General features: G+C 45.9%; 1 protein-coding gene across 5 annotated transcripts in view; it reads left to right on the forward strand.

Annotated features, from left to right (window-relative positions):
• Window positions 1-163: 163 nt before the first annotated feature.
• The window catches only part of THRAP3 (thyroid hormone receptor associated protein 3), a 69,045-nt gene continuing 52,440 nt past the window's right edge, over window positions 164-16,768 (forward strand). For 2 of the 5 annotated variants that reach the window (XM_075996633.1, XM_075996641.1), the window contains exon 1: window positions 13,509-13,608. The gene's annotated coding sequence lies outside the window, so the exon portion shown is untranslated. The other 3 variants (XM_075996634.1, XM_075996638.1, XM_075996640.1) reach the window with 3 other exon arrangements.

Below are 16,768 nucleotides of genomic sequence, written 5' to 3' on the forward strand. Positions count from 1 at the left end.
CGGTGCCTGGAGCCTGCTCTTGGTAAACAAAAGCCCTGGCTGGGGGATGTCATTTGGTGCCTGGCAACCTCTGCTTTTGGCTTGGCAACCCCAAAGCATTTAACAGCCTCCGTCCCCACCCCCAGGCAGAAAGGAGGAAACATATGCACAGCAAGGAGACCAAAATGCAAATTACAACCTCAATATGTTTCTCTGCTACACCATCAGAAGGTTGTGGTGGCAACAACCAGCTGAGGCTCTAAACAAAAGGAGAGATTCTGGCTAGACTTCAAGAAGGACTTCCTGGCCTACCTGAAGGGAAACTAAATACAGGCATTGTGAGGGTAAGTCGTTCCCCACTCCTGCCTCCAACCCCGGCTGCCCAAGGGACCACTCAAAGCTGGCATGCCTTCCCCCACACTCACATAACTTCCTCCAGCGGCTCCCTACCTCTTCAGGGTGAAGTCCTATTAATAGCTGAGTGTCTGGACCTCGTTAGGTAGCGGCTGTCATATTTTACAGATGAGAAAACTGAGGCTCAGAGAGGATAAGTTGCTCGCCTAAAGGCACACTGACAAAAGAATCAAGGCTGGGATATGAACTGAGACCTGATACCAAAGCCTGTGCTTTATGACCCATGTGTCACCTCCACCTGACCCCAATCTACCTCTCCCACCATAATCTCCCCCACCTCTCCCTAGAGGAGAGTGTGCATGTATTTATTTATTTATTTAGAGACAGAGTCTTGCTCTGTTGCCCGGGCTACTGTGCCGTGGTGTCAGCCTAGCTCACAGCAACCTCAGACTCCTGGGCTCAAGTGATCCTCTTGCCTCAGCCTCCCAAGCAGCTGAGACTACAGGCATGTGCCACTATCCCCAGCTAATTTTTTTTTTTTTTTTAGTTGTCGGGCTAATTTCTTTCTATTTTTAGTAGAGACAGGGTCTCACAGGGTCTCTGCTGAGACTGGTCTCAAACACCTGACCTCAAGTGATCCTCCTGCCTTGGCCCCCAGAGTGCTAGGATTACAGGCGTGAGCCACCGCGCCCGGCCCCATAAGAATATCTCAAAGCTTAGTGCCACTGAACTTTTCTATTTAGGCAAGATAAAAAGTTTTTCAGTGTCGACACTACTGACATTTTGATCAGGATTATTCTTTGTTGTGAGGGACTGCCCTGTGCGTTGTAGGATGTTTAGCAGCATCCCTGGCCTCTACCCAATAGTTATCAGTGGTATCCCTCCCACCCCCTCCCCCAGGGTTGTGACAACCAAAAATGGCTCCAGACAATGCCAAATGTCCTCCGGAGGACAAAACTGTCCCTGGTTGAGAAACATGGCGTTAGACCAAAGACAAAAAAGCACCTGTTTCCACAAAGCAGTTCTTAGGAGTATATATAATGTGCCAGTGAGCAGCTTTGGGGAGACAGATCAGTGAGGTCCATGCTCCTGCTTCTGATGCAAGGTGGTGGGGGAGGTGGCTTCTAAGGTCCTAATCCTAGTCTGGAGCAGGGCTGTGGTGATCCTCTGAGGCCTGATGCTTTGACTTTCTGGGGAATAACCGGCTTTGCAGGAACCCAGCACTATCAAATTAGAGTCTAAGAGGAGTCAGTGATGCTCCACTCACTGCCACCTCATGGGGGGACAAGCCAACTGCAAGAGGAAGTTGCTTGGAGCCAGTGGTGGGGAGAGTGGTATCAGATAGTGAGTCCTGCTTTTCCATAGGTGGGGACAGAGAGGGAGGGGCGTGGAGAGGAGGCTGGAAGTGTATCCTAGAGCAGTGCTACTCAAAGTGTGTTCTATACACTGGTCCCTAATGAACTGAGAGTGTTAAAAACTGTTATAGCCAGGTTTGGTGGCATGCACCTGTAGACCCAGCACCTCAAGAGGCTGACACTACAGGATTGCTTGAGTCCAGAAGTTTGAGTCCAGCCTGGGCAACATAGCAAGACACCATTTCTAAAAAAGAAAAACAAAAAAATAAAGTTAAAAAAACCTTTTATAGCAATAGGACTGAGTGACTTTATGCCTGTTGAATCTAGTAACAAAAATTGTATTTTGGGCCAGATGCAGTGGCTCATGCCTGTAATCCTAACACTCTGGGAGGCTGAAGTGGGAGGATCACTGGAGGTCAGGAGTTCAAGACCAGACTGAGCAAGAGCAAGACCCCATCTCTACTAAAAATAGAAACAAATTTTCCAGACAACTAAAAATAGAAAAAACTAGCAGGGCATGCTGGCACATGCCTGTAGTCCCAGCTACTTGGGAGGCTGACGCAGAAGAGGTTGCTATTATCTGGGCTGACACCATAGCACTCTAGCCCTGGCAATAGAGTGAGACTCTGTCTCAAAAAAAAAAAAAAAAAAAGACAAACAAAATATTTTTTTTTTTTTTTGAGACAGAGTCTGCCACTCTGTTGCCTGGGCTAGAGTGTCGTGGTGTCAGCCTAGCTCACAGCAACGTCAGATTCCTGGCTTAAGCAATCCTCCTGCCTCAACCTCCCAGTAGCTAGGGCTACAGGCATGTGCCACCACGCTCAGCTAATTTTTTCTACATATTTTTAGTTGTCTGGCTAATTTCTTTCTATTTTTTTAGTAGAGATGGGGTCTTGCTCATGTTCAGGCTGGTCTCGAACTCTGGAGCTCAAATGATCCTCCTGCCTCAGCCTCCCAGAGGAGGCTGCTAGGATTGAGGCATGAGTCACCATGCCCAGCCTGTATGTCTTTTTTTTTTTTTTTTTTTTTTGAGACAGAGTCTCACTTTGTTGCCCAGGCTAGAGTGAGTGCCGTGGCGTCAGCCTAGCTCACAGCAACCTCAAACTCCTGGGCTCGAGTGATCCTTCTGCCTCAGCCTCCCGGGTAGCTGGGACTACAGGCATGCACCACCATGCCCGGCTAATTTTTTTATATATATATCAGTTGGCCAATTAATTTCTTTCTATTTATAGTAGAGACGGGGTCTCGCTCTTGCTCAGGCTGGTTTTGAACTCCTGACCTTGAGCAATCCGCCCGCCTCGGCCTCCCAAGAGCTAGGATTACAGGCGTGAGCCACAGCGCCCGGCCTGTATGTCTTTTTAAATTTCATTTTTCTAGCATGTCATTTTTATTACATTTTATATAAAAGACTCAGTCTGTGGTAGATGGGAAATTAAAAGCAAATAAATAAACAAAAACCACCCTGGTCTTCCATCATAATTTGAGAAGCACTGTGTTAAAAACCATCTCTCTTAGCCCTCCATGCACATTATAATCTCCTGGGTTGGCATTTTAAAAATGTCATTATGGGCCGGGCGTGGTGGCTCACGCCTGTAATCCTAGCACTCTAGAAGGCTAGGGCAAAGGCACTGGGGACAGAGTCAGAGATATTTCTGAGGAAAGGCAGGGGTGAGGGTGACTTCCCAGGCATCTGGCTCAGGGGACTGGTGGCTTCCTGTGATATTCTCCGGACAGGAGTTTCTGAGTTTACTTTTGGACTTGTTGAATTAATGGTACTCGCAAGGTACCCAAGCTGAGACATCTAGCAGACAGGTATGCAGACTGTCAACCTCAGGAAAGAGGCCTGGACTGGAGGCTCTTATTCGGGAGCCAAGGCATAAAGATGACAACAAAAAGGCTAACTAGTCCTTACTGAGCACTGACTAGGTGTCAGACACTTTTCTAAGTTCTTTCTGCATTAACTTAGAGACTCTTCCTCACAACAGCCCTGTGAGGTGTATGTCTTCTGTCTTGCAATTTTACAGATTAGGGAGCAAAAAAAACGTTAGGTATGAGATTACACAACTGGCTGGGTGTGGTGGCTCACAGCTATAATCCTAGCACTCTGGGAGGCCGAGGTGGGTGGATCGCTCAAGGTCAGGAGTTTGAAACCAGCCTGAGCAAGAGCGAGACCCCGACTCTACTATAAATAGAAAGAAATTAATTGGCCAACTAAAAATATATAGAAAAAATTAGCTGGGCATGGTGGCGCATGCCTGTAGTCGCAGCTACTCAGGAGGCTGAGACAGAAGGATTGCTTGAGCCCAGGAGTTTGAGGTTGCTGTGAGCTAGGCTGGTTGCTATGAGCTAGGCACTCTAGCCTGGGCAACAGAGTGAGACTCTGTCTCAAAATAAATAAATAAAAATTAAAATGTCATTATGGGGGTCCCACTCCATACCAACTAAATCAGAATCTGGGCAGTGAGGCATGGACATGGACATTTTTGGAAAACCCCCAGGGTGTTTAATGTGCAGGTAGGTGGAAAATCTCTATTTTACAGAAGTGTCAGCCTTGGAAACAGAAGGATGGGAGCCTCTGGCAATGGTTCCCAAACTTGTCTGCACAGTGGAATTATCTGAGGAAACTTAAAAAAAATAGTGATGCCTGTGTCCCATCCCCAGAGACCATGACTTACCTGGTTTGGGCTGGTTTGGGATGTGGACTGAGTGTTGGAATTTTTTTTTTTTTTTTGGCAACAGGGTTTTGCTATGTTTCTTAGGCTGGTCTCAAACTCCTGGCCTCAAGCAATTCTCCTGCCTCAGCTTCCCAAGTAGCTGGGATTTTAAAAACATCCTGAGTTGATTCCAATGTCCATATAAGTTTAGGACCCACTAGAGTAGCATATTCCCTGATGGCAGATGTTAGCTGATTGGAGAAGGAGGGACTGTCTCCTTCCTGCTCAAGCTCAGCGATAAAGGGCCTCCTCTTGCCAGTGATCAACAGCAAAACAAGCTGCTGTTGCCCTGACCAGAATGTTTGGTTTTGCTCTCAGAAAGCAGAGATGGAGGTGAAGCCACCTCGGGCAATTTGAGCAACAACAAAGATAACTGCTCCTCTTGTTCACAGTGGTCCTTCAAGGCTGAGAGTGTCAGACAATGGAGACAGCCACAGCCTCTCTTGATTTCCCTTCCCACCTTCTTTCCTGCCCTGACAGCTCTTGTACACAATAGAGAGCTCTTACAGCTTCTCTCTGTTAGCCATGACTCCAGCAAAGAAGTGACAGAAACCCAACCCAAAGCAACTCACCTGTTGGCACCTGGCATGGAACAGTCCAGAGGTGCTGCTAACCTCAGGTGTGCATGAATCCAAGAGCTCAACTGGGATAGCTGGGAATATGTCTTTCTCAACTCATGGCTCTGCTCACTAACTATGTGGGCCTTTCAGGAAGGCTCTCTCCAAACAGTGGCAAAGATCACCATTAACTAGTCCAGGCTGCTGCCTTTCCAGTTTAGCAATCCCAGAAGAGAGAGAGGACCGGTTTCTTCAGTGTTCCTGCCAAGGTCCCAGAGTGGTATTCATTTCCTCTGCTCTCCTGGTTTGAGCCATCTGCCAATCACTGTGGCCAGGGAAGTGACATATGCTGATGACCCGCTCACCTTGGAGGGAGAGCAGGGGAGGGATATCTTCTCAAAGGATTATCAGAGTGCTGGTAATCAGAGGAGGAGGAGGGGAAGGATGCTAAGCAGGCAGAGCAGCAGATGGCCACTCTGTCTGCTCCCAGGTTAGCAGAGGGATGTGATGTGCAGAAATCACAAGGTAAGGCAGAGTCTGACAAATGCGGTATAGGTGTTGGAGTATGCCCGAAGAAGGGAGGTGTGCCTGACGAGATAGCCTTTGCTAGGTGGGGCTGCTGGGGAGGAAGAGTATGAACAGGCTCCAGGAGGCAGGAAGCCCAGGGTTTGGTCAAAACAGGCACTTGTAACTGGAGCGCTGGTTATGAAGGAGTGGTCGGTAAGACATGGAGGCCAGAGGGTAGAAGGTCTAGGACTTGTCCTTTGTTCTGATGGCAATGGAGAGCCTTTGAAGGTGAAAGTGATGCTGGAAAAATAATCAGAGGTTAGACCATTCAGGGCCTTGTAGACCACATTGAGGGTTTAGGATTTGATCCCGAAAGCCCTGGAGCCAGAGAATGGCACGATCAGAGTTATACTTGAGAAATAGCACTCTGATTACCTTTCGGAGGATGGCTGGATGGAGGGGGCATGAGGCAGGGAGGCCTGGGGAGAGACTTCATCATAGCCATCACTTTGTATCCTTTACTCCAGCCGAGGCACTGTTCTACCTAAGGCCTGGAAACAGGGTGGCAGGAGATTCAATAGACGTTCTGGGGGCAGAATACATTGGACTTTGTGACTGATGCAATGTGGTTGTTGAGTAGAAGGAGGAAGCCAGGATTCCTCTGAGATTTTGAACCTGGGTGATCATAAGGCTAGAGGAACCCCTAACAGAAACAGAGAAGGAAGAATTAAGAAAAATCCACACACACACTGCTGCCAGTTCTGTGTTTAGCCCTCTGCCAGGCTCTAGGAAGACAGAGAACAAACTAGTTGCCTTCCAGGAGCTGCTCTCTGAGGAGGCACAAGGAGGTGCTGCGTAGTTTCAACACATTGTGATGAGTCTTGCACCAGCAGTGGAGGGTTGGGAGATAGCACACTGCTGCTCAAGACAGAAACCTGGGGGTGGCCTGGACTCCTCCCTCCCTCTCTCAGCCACTCAATTACCAAGACCAATAGCTTTTTTTTTTTTTTTTTTTGAGACAGTCTCGCTTTGTTGCCCAGGCTAGAGTGAGTGCCATGGCGTCAGCCTAGCTCACAGCAACCTCAACTCCTGGGCTCAGCAATCCTTCTGCCTCAGCCTCCTGAGTAACTGGGACTACAGGCATGCACCATCATGCCTGGCTAATTTTTTCTATATATATTAGTTGGCCAATTAATTTCTTTCTATTTATAGTAGAGATGGGGTCTCGCTCTTGCTCAGGCTGATTAACTCCTGACCTTGAGCAATCCGCCTGCCTTGGCCTCCCAGAGTGCTGGGATTACAGGCGTGAGCCACCGTGCCAGACCAAGACCAATAGATTTAATCTCCTAAATATTTTGTGACTATCTTTTGAATCTGCCCACATTTCTTCATCCTCATTGAGAATAACTAGATGATGCCATTGTCCCTTCACATCTGAAATACTCTAACTTCCTAATTGGTCTCTCCACTTTCTCTCTGATTAGCCCAAATCCATTCTCACACTGGGCCAGAGTAATCCTTTAGAAAAGGAAATCTGAACCATGTCCCTCCACTGTTTATAAGCTTTTCATGGCTTCCCATTGCTCTCAGTAAAATCCAGTATCCTCAATTTTGATTATCAGACCAGTGGGATCTGGCTCCTTATGACCTCACCAGCCTCCTTGTGCTGTATTTCCTATGACACTCCAGAGTCAATGGCAGTCCTAACAATATTTAGGATGTGCCAGGTCCCTCCAGGCCACAAGGATTTTCCATGTATTGTTCCATTTGTCTGGATTGCTCTTCCCCAATTCTTGACCTGGGTAACTACATGGTTTATGAGTCATTTCCTCAGGGAAGCATTCCCTGACCTTCTAGTCTAAGACAGACCCTCCAGATTCTATGCCAGGAATCAACAAACTTTTTCAGTAAGGGGCAAATGGTAACTATTTTAGGCTTTGCAGAACATTGGGTCTCTGTTGCAACCACTCTACTCTGTTATCAAAGCAGCCATAGACAATGCATGAATGAACTTTGAATTTCATATACTTTTCATATCATGAAATAGTCTTTTTATTTTTTTCCTGACCATTTAAAAATGTAAAAACAATCCTAGCTTCTGGTCATACAAACGCAGGACATGGGCTGGAATTGGCCCATAGGTTGTAGTTTGCAGTCCTCTGTTCTATGCTATCATAGCATACACTGTATGTTCTTCCTGTATTGCACTTATCAGTAATTAATTACTCATGTGATAGATTTCTTAATGTTATCTCCTCACTTGGAGATAAGTTCTGTGACAGAAGGGACCACAGGTTTTGGTTTGTTTACCCTTTTTTTCCTGATCATCTAGTAGAGGGCCTCACTTACAGTAGGTGCTTAATAAATGAATAGAGTAATAAAGTTTTCTCTCCTTTGAGAGAAACTCAAAACTTAGTGGAGAGGCCGAGCGTGGTGGCTCACAGGTGTAATCCTAGCACCCTGGGAGGCCGAGGCGGGTGGATCACTCAAGGTCAGGAGTTTGAAACCAGCCTGAGCGAGATCCCCCCACTCCCCACCTCTACTAAAAATAGAAAGAAACTAATTGACTGACTAAAAATATATATAAAAAAATTAGCCAGGCATGGTGGCACATGCCTGTAGTCCCAGCTATTTGGGAGACTTAGGCAGTAGGATCGCTTGAGCCCAGGAGATTGAGGTTGCTGTGAGCTAGACTGATGCCACGGCACTCACTCTAGCCTGGCCAACAAAGTGAGACTCTGTCTCAAAAAAAAAAAAAAAAAAAAAACCTAGTGGAGATTGCAGGCATATAAACAATTAACTACACAATTAACTAGGTAATGCTGTGTGGCGGGAAGAGGAGTTCAGATTCTGGCAGGTTGAGTTTGAGGTGCCAATGAGGAATCAGGGTATGGTGGCTCTCAAGCATCTGGCACTACCCGAATTGAGTCTAAGATGCAGATAAGGGAGGAGAATGCTTAAATGAGATGTGAAAGCCACCTGAGTATGCCAGGTCACTGAAGAAGAGAGGTCACTCAGGGAGAGAGGAGTGGGTGGAGACCTGGAAACTTGGGGTAAGTTTCTGGGCCAGAGAAGGAGCAAAGGTTTGGGGAGAGGTAAGAAGAGATCCAAGGCAAAGTACAGGCATACCTGCTTTTATGGCTTTTCACAGATATTGTGTTTTTTACAGATTGAAGGTTTGTGGCAACCCTGTATGAGTGAGTCTATAGGCACCATTTTCCCAAGAGCATGTGCTCACTTTGTGTCTCTGTCACATTTCAGTCATTCTTTAAATATTTCACATTTTGTCACAATTATTATTTCTATTGTGGTGATCTGTGATCAGTGATCTTACTATCACTTAACGTCAGTGATGTCACTATTATTTTGGAGCACCATGAACCACATCCATATAAATGGAGAACTCAATCAATAAATGTGTGTGTGCTCCTTTTTTTAGAGACTGGGTCTTGCTCTGTAGCCCAGCCTGAAGTGCAAGGGTGTGAACATAGCTCACTGCAGCCTTGAACTCCTGGGCTCCAGTGATCCTTCTGCCCCCGCCTCCCAAAGTGCTGAGATTACAGGTGTGAGCTACCGTGCCTGGCCAGTGTATGTGTGTGTCTTCTGACTGATCCACCAACCAGCTGTTCCCCATCTCTCTCCCTATCCTCTAGCCTCCTTTTCCCCTGAGACCCAAGAATGTTGAAATTAGGCCAGTTTAGTAACCCTACAATGGCCTCTAAGTGTTCAAGTGAAAGAGTCGCTCATCTCTCACTTTAAATCAAAAGGTGGAAATGACTAAGCTTAGCGAGGAAGGCATGTTGAAAGCTGAGATAGGCCAAAAGCTAGGACTCTTGCACCAAACCATTAGCTAAGCTATGGATGCAAAGGAAAAGTTCTGGAATGAGATTAAAAGCGCTACTCTGTTGAACATCCAAATGATGAAAAAGCAAAACTGCCTTATCGCTGATATGGAGAAAGTTTTAGTGGTCTGGATAGAAGATCAAACCAGCCACAACATTTTCTTAACCCAAAGCCTACTCCAGAGCAAGGCTCTAACTCTTTTCAATTCTGTGAAGGTTGAGAGAAGTGACAAAGCTACTGAAGAAAAGTTTGAAGCTAGCAGAAGTTGGTTCATGAAGTTTAAGGAAAGAAGCATCTCCATAACATAAAACTGCTAGGTGAGGCAGCAAGTACTGATATACAAGGTTAAGCAAGTTATGCAGAAGATCTAGCTAAAATAATTGTTGAGGGTGGCTACGACCACCTTCAGACTTTTTAACTTTTGAGACAAAGTCTCATTCTGTTGCCCTTGCTAGAGTGCCGAGGTGTCAGCCTAGCTCACAGCAACCTCAAACTCCTGGGCTCAAGCAGTCCTTCTGCCTCAGCCCCCTGAGTAGCTGGAACTACAGGCATGCACCACCATGCCTGGCTAATTTTTTCTATTTTTGGTAGAGACGGAGTCTCGCTCTTGCTCAGGCTGGTCTCCAACTCCTGAGCTCAAACAATTCGCCCACCTTGGCCTTCCAGAGTGCTAGGATTACAGGTGTGAGCCACCACAATCGGCCAACCTTCAGATTTTTAATGTAGATGAAATAGCCTTATATTAGAAGAAGATGCTGGCTGGACAGAAGGTAGTGAGTTATCTCACTGGATTGTTCACAGTCAGTCACAAATTGAACTCTTTGTTGTACTACTTTCCCCTCTTCTCACTACTTCACTTGACTAGTCAAAAAGAAGAAGAAGAGGAAGAAGAAGAAGAAGAAGGAGAGGAGGAGGAGGAGGAAGAGGAGGAAGAGGAAGAACAGGAAGAAAAAGAAGGAGAAGTCATCTAGGACCTTCATAGCTAGAAAGGAGAAGTCAATGGCTGGCTTCAAAGGACAGGCTGACTCTCTTGTTAGGGGCTAATGCAGCTGCTGACTTCAAGTTGAAGCCGGTGCTCATTTACCATTCCAAAAATACTAGGACCTTTAAGAATATGCTAAATCTATTCTACCTGTGGTCTAGAAATGCAACAACAAAACCTGAATGACAGCACATCTATTTATAGCATGGTTTGTTTACTTATTTATTTGAGACAGGGTCTTGATCCATTACCCAGGCTAGAGTGCAGTAGCATGATCATAGCTCACTACAGCTTCAACTTCTAGGCTCAATGGATCCTCCTGCCTCGGCCACCCAAGTAGCTAGGACTACAGGCACTCACTACCATGCCCAGCCAATTTACTGACTCTTTTAAGCCCATTGTTGAGACCTACTGCTCAGAAAAAAAAAAAAAAAGATTTCTTTCAAAATATTACTGCTCATTTACAATGTACCTGGTCACCCAAGAGCTCTGATGGATTAATGTTGTTTTTATGCGTTTTAACACAGCATCCTTTGTGCAGCTCATGGATCAAAGAGTAATTTTGACTTTCAAGTCTCATTAACACATTAAGAAATACACTTTGTAAGGCTATAGCTGCCATAGGTAATGATTCCTCTGATGGATCTGGGCAAAGTAAATTGAAAACCTTCTAGAATGGATTCACCATTCTAGATGCCATTGTCATTCATGGGAGGAGGTCCAAATATTAACATTAACAGCAGTTTGGAAGAAGTTGATTCCAAACCTCATGGATGACTTTTGTTTTTTATCTTTTGAGACAGAGTCTCACTCTGTTGCCTGGGCAAGTGCGTGGTGTCAGCCTAGCTCACAGCAACCTCAACTCCTGGGCTCAAGCGATCCTTCTGCCTCAGCCTCTGAGTAGCTGGCACTACAGGCATGTGTCACCATGGCCAGCTATTTTTTTCTATTTTTAGTAGAGACAGGGTCTTGCTCTTGCTCTCGAACTCCTTAGGCTCAAGCAATCCTTTAGCCTCGGCCTCCCAGAATGCTAGGATTACAGGCGTGAGCCACCACGACCAGCCTCATGGATGACTTTGAAGGGTTCAAGACGTCAGCGGACAATGTAATTGCAGATATGGTGGAAATAGCAAGAGAACTAGAATAGAAGTGGAGCCTTACTCCATGTGACTGAATTGCTGCAACCTGAGATGATGAGAAGTTGCTTCTCAAGAATGAGCAAAGAAAGTGATTTCTTGAGATGGAAACTATTCCTGGTGAAGATGCTGTGAACATTGTTGAAACGACAACAAAGGATTTAAAGTATTACATAAACTTAGTTGACAAGGGGGTGTCTGTGTTTGAGAGGACTGACTCCAATTTTCAAAGAATTCTACTGTGGGTAAAATGCTACCAAACAGCATCATATACTACAGAAAAATTTTTCATGAAAGGAAGAGTGAATAGATGGTGGCAAACTTCATTGTTGTCTTATTTTAAGAAATTGCCACCCCAATCTTCAGCAACCACCACCCTGATCAGTTGGCAATCATCAACATATAGGCAAGCCTCTCCACCATTAAAAAGAGCATGACCTACTGAAGGCTCAGATGAACATTTTTTAGCAAAAAAGTATTTCTAAATTAAGATATGTCTTTTTAAAGACAATTTTATTGGACACTTAATAGACTATAATATAGTGTAAACACAACTTTAATATACACTGGGAAACCAAAAAATTTGTGTGACTCACTTTACTACAACATTCACTTTATTGTGGTGGTCTGGAACAGAACTCCTGAAACATCTCTGAGGTATTCCTGTATTTCAGAAACCAATAGAGTGACTATGTATTTTTGTACACATCTAGTTTACCACTGTATTCTCAATGTTTTACACTGGGTGCGGTCTATGTTAGTAGACACCTAGGAAATCTGTGAATTGATAATTAAATTGAATTAAAATGTTTCAAGAAGCAGTATACAGTATGTGGCCCACAGTACTCAAAGAAGGAAGGAGTAAGCAGGGTGGAAGGAATGCTGCTGAAGCCAGGATGAGTGAGGATTGATGTGGCTTGGTTTGGGACTTGAGTTGAACCTGGCAGCTTTTCTCTCAGGAAGAGCAGATTTCTTTAAATATTTATTGACGTGTACTTTGTCTACCTCACCCTGGTGGTGCAGAAATCCATCCAAACTGATCTCTGTTCTCAAATAGCTCAGTCTGGTGGGGAAGGCAAACAGAGGCCCTGATAATTATAGAATATGGTGTATATTTAACTGTGGGAGCACAGAGATGGGAGGAGCTAGTAAACTTGGAAGGCATCACAGACTAGGTGACATTTGAACTGTCTTAAATGTGCGAGTGCATTAGAGCAGGAATTCCAGAGGAAACCAGCCTGTGCAAAAACCCTGATAAATTGTATGTGGGTAAGAATCACCTGAGAGGTCTGTTTAAAATGCAGATTCCAGGGCCACACTCCACAGGAAACTTCTGGTTCAATAGGCAACTAGCACCCATTTTAACAAACGTCCCAGGACTACCCTCAGGAAATCTTCCTGTGCTCATAGTCGCGGAAAGGGGACCGGAGAGCAGTATCCGGATGTGAAGCTGGAGAGAGCTTTGTCCATCCGGGCTCCCGGGTCTCCGAATGAGGTCACACTATTAAAAAAACACAAAACACACAAACCACCCTCCATTTTGCGTTGTGCTTTCAGCTCATTAGCCACTTTAATGTGGTTTATTTTCTCGGAGACTCGCAACAACTCTGTGGGGTAAAATTATGAGTCTCATGTTACAGGGTAGGAAACTGAGGTTCAGAAAGGAGACGATGGCTCAAGGTCACAAAGCGAGAGGTGGTAGGGCAGAGACTGAAAACCAAGCGACCCGATTCCCAGCTCAGAGACTTCCACGACGCAGCCAGGCCAGGAGTAGGTGGGGTTCAGACCCTCCTCCAGGCTGGTTTCAAAATGGTGGGGGCAGTGGCGTCAGCAGCGAAACGCCCCCGCCCCTTCCGTCCACCTCCCTCCTTCTTCACCAGGCCACCTAGGCGGGGGGAGGGGAGGAACCCAGCAACCCACGTGACTGCCGACAACCGGGCGCGTGACGCAAAGCGGCGGGCCCAACGCTCGCTGTGTCTTGTGGGAAACGTAGTTCAAGAGACGGCCAAGTCGGCAAGGAGAGGTGGGCCCAAGACTACATTTCCCAGGAGGCCGCGCGGCGACGCCGCCGCTGCCGTCGCCGGAGAGCGGGGACGCGGGGCGCGCTGTCGGGGCGGGGGCGAGGTTCAGGCCAGTTGTGCCGTTGCGAGGCTGCTGCTGCGATCGCTGCGGCGAACCTAGGTGAGTGAACACCATTGATGGAATTTAGGGCAGCTCAACCGGCTCTAGTCATTTCAGCATTTATGTTTTTTCTGTGGCTGCTGGGTCAAGGTTCCTGGGAAGGCCTGGAGCGGAGCCGCTCCCCCGCGCTTACGCCCTGGCCTCTTCTGAGCGGGCCCCGCTCCCTCCGGCTCCTCCCCCTCCCCGCCCTTCGGGGCTTCCCTGCGCTCCGGCCTAGCTTCGGAGGCTCTGAGCAACCTTCTCTCCCAATACCTCCCACACTTCTTTTCTTTTTCTTGCAGTCTGCTTGTAGGGGAGGCGTCCACTTCCTTTCCCATCCCGTTTGGTCGTACGCACCCCATTATTTGGGTTTCTTCTTTTCCCGGAACTCTTGAGCGCCCTTCCCCCCACCTAGTCTCCGTTGGCCTGGTTCTGTCTTCTCCGAGGGCGCATGTGGCTGGCACTCAGTAAACGTTAGTACCTCTTCCGTTCTTTTCTGTCTTGTGGCCAAAAGAGGCGTAATCCAAATTTGTCTACGACGGGAATAATCGTGTTCCCAATTTTTTCTTAGGCTGGAACTGAGGCCGACTTGCATTCCAGTGGTAATCGGCCTGTGATCTGCTTACGCGAGGTGATTTCCTTGGCTTCTCTTAGCACCTAAGCAACTTTTATCAGCTATTCTCTTTGCCCTCCTGAATGTTAGGGGTAGAGCACGGCGGAAAAAGCTGTGGAGCAGCACTGGTGCCCAGAACTTGGAAGCTGTCAGCGGGAGTACAGTGTTCAGGGGGAGCTTGTTAATTGGATTGAAGGGAAAGCTGAGAGTATGGCAGGGGAGCAGCAGTAAAGCTTCTGGTGAAAGTGTAACAGAAGGATGCTGAAGCCAGTCTGCCTGGGTTCAAATCTTGTCTCTACTAGGTTTTAATTTTAAGTCAGGAGCCTTAACTTCCAAGTGCCTGTTTTCTTATTTCTAAAATGGCAGTGAATAATAATGGCCCCTAATAGGATTATTGTGGCTACTAAATGAAATAAACTAAAAACCAGTTAGTCACTATTGTTACTGTCATCATTTATGGGATTTCTAGATTGTGGGCATTGAGTGGAAAGGCACGTATCACACCTTAATTTTCTTCTCTTTCAGGTGACCCTGTCTTTTTTCATTTGTGGAAATACTGTCATAGTCTGTTGTCTATTATCTAGACAATCTAATATGTGTATTATTATATAGAAAGAAACCAAAGAGTCAAAAACGACTTCTGTCATGAAGAACTTGGGGAGCAAATTGAGGAGATGTATTTTGGGAACTAACGGTATCAAAAACAAGTTTTCCTGCAGCTGTTTAGGCATGATTGCATTCTGTAAGAGAGCTGTTTAGAAGTTTCTGTAAGAAACTAATTAAAAACCTTGGCCAGGCGTGGTGGCTCACGCCTGTAATCCTAGCACTCTGAGGGGCCGAGGCGGGAGGATCGCTCAAGGTCTGGAGTTCGAGACCAGCAAGAGCAAGACCCCGGCTCTACTAAAAATAGAAAGAAATTAGCTGAACAACTAAAAATACATAGAAAAAATTAGCCGGGCATGGTGGCACATGCCTGTAGTCCCAGCTACTCTGGAGGCTGAGGCAGAAGGATTGCTTAAAGCCCAGGAGTTTGAGGTTTCCGTGAGCTAAGCTAATGCCAGAGCATTCTAGCCCAGGCAACAGCTGGACTCTGTCTCAAAAAAAAAAAAAAAAAAAAGCCTTTATGTCCAGTATAATTCCATTTCTGTTTTTTAAACCTTTTAGCACCAGTGAAAAGATCTCCAGTTTTGAAGAATGATATTTTTAGTCTGCAGATTAGGTACAGTCCAATGTTTGCATTGGTAGTGGTAGAAATAATAGTAGTGGTAGTTCCTTAGAGTTTTTCTTTAATACCAAATACAGGTACTTTTGAATTTGGTTTATTCTATTTTTTTTAGTGGTCCTAAACTAGAGAAAGATTAAATTTGGTTTAGTCATGGAATTAATAGATTACAAAAGTGATATGTTTTGTACTGAGACATCGGAGGAAGGAAGCTTGGAGTATTTCTGAGATTAGCACAGAAGTGGAGAGTGATGAGGCTGACTGGGAAGGCACACAGACATACAATTTATTTGTTTTTAGAATGGATAGTCTTAACCTCTAAGAATATTAGGGTGCCAGCCTGTTTCTCTTGAGCTTAGTGATATCCTGAATTGAAGGAAATGTGGTTAATGCTATTCCCCCAAATATTAGATTTTGGTGGATTGTTTCACGTTCATTTTGTAAACATCTAAGACCTATTCACTATTTGACTCTGATTGGTTGATTCAACAAATAGTGCCTGAGAGCCTACCATTTACCAACTCCTGTACTAGGCCCGGTGAATACACTGCAGTGTGAGGCAGATGAGGTCTTGTCTTTTGGGAACTTACAGGATAGTGGGAGAAGACATAAAAGGTAAGCAAATAATTACAAATTGAGAAAAAAGTGATGTGGAGGTGTCAAGTAAGGGACTGATAGATACTGAAAAGGGAGAGACCTGAGGGTAGTCACAGAAGTTCTTTTTGGGAGTAGAGTGAGGACCAATTTTGTAAGGTGCCAAGGAGAGAATCCAGGTGGAGGAAACAGCAAGTGCCCAAAATGGAAGCTGGGAAGAATTTAGTGTGCTTTCAGAACTGAAAGGAGGCCAAGCATGTTTTAGGAGTGTGGTTACAGATGAGTCTGAGGGTAAGGTTGTTAGGGAAGTCATTGGAGCTTTCTGATGGGTGGGAGGGGGTGCTGTTTGATATATATGTATTATTTACAACAAATGTTCCATTACTTCAGTAGTACGAAACATGAGGGAGGGACGAAGGAAGGGGATTTATGACTTAAATTGGGGGGTGATTTATATGGTCAAATCATTTGTAGAGATGTGGAAAATGGATTGTGGGGATGTCAGTTAAGAGGCTATTGTAGGCCGGGCGTGGTGGCTCACGCCTGTAATCCTAGCACTCTGGGAGGCCGAGGCGGGCGGATTGCTCGAGGTCAGGAGTTCGAAACCACCCTGAGCAAGAGCGAGACCCGTCTCTACTATAAATAGAAAGAAATTAATTGGCCAACTAACATATACAGAGAAAATTAGCCGGGCATAGTAGCGCATACCTGTATTCCCAGCTACTTGGGAGGCTGAGGCAGCAGGATTGCTT

Source organism: Microcebus murinus, chromosome 2 (assembly GCF_040939455.1).
Source record: "Microcebus murinus isolate Inina chromosome 2, M.murinus_Inina_mat1.0, whole genome shotgun sequence".
NCBI classification, from domain to species: domain Eukaryota; kingdom Metazoa; phylum Chordata; class Mammalia; order Primates; family Cheirogaleidae; genus Microcebus; species Microcebus murinus.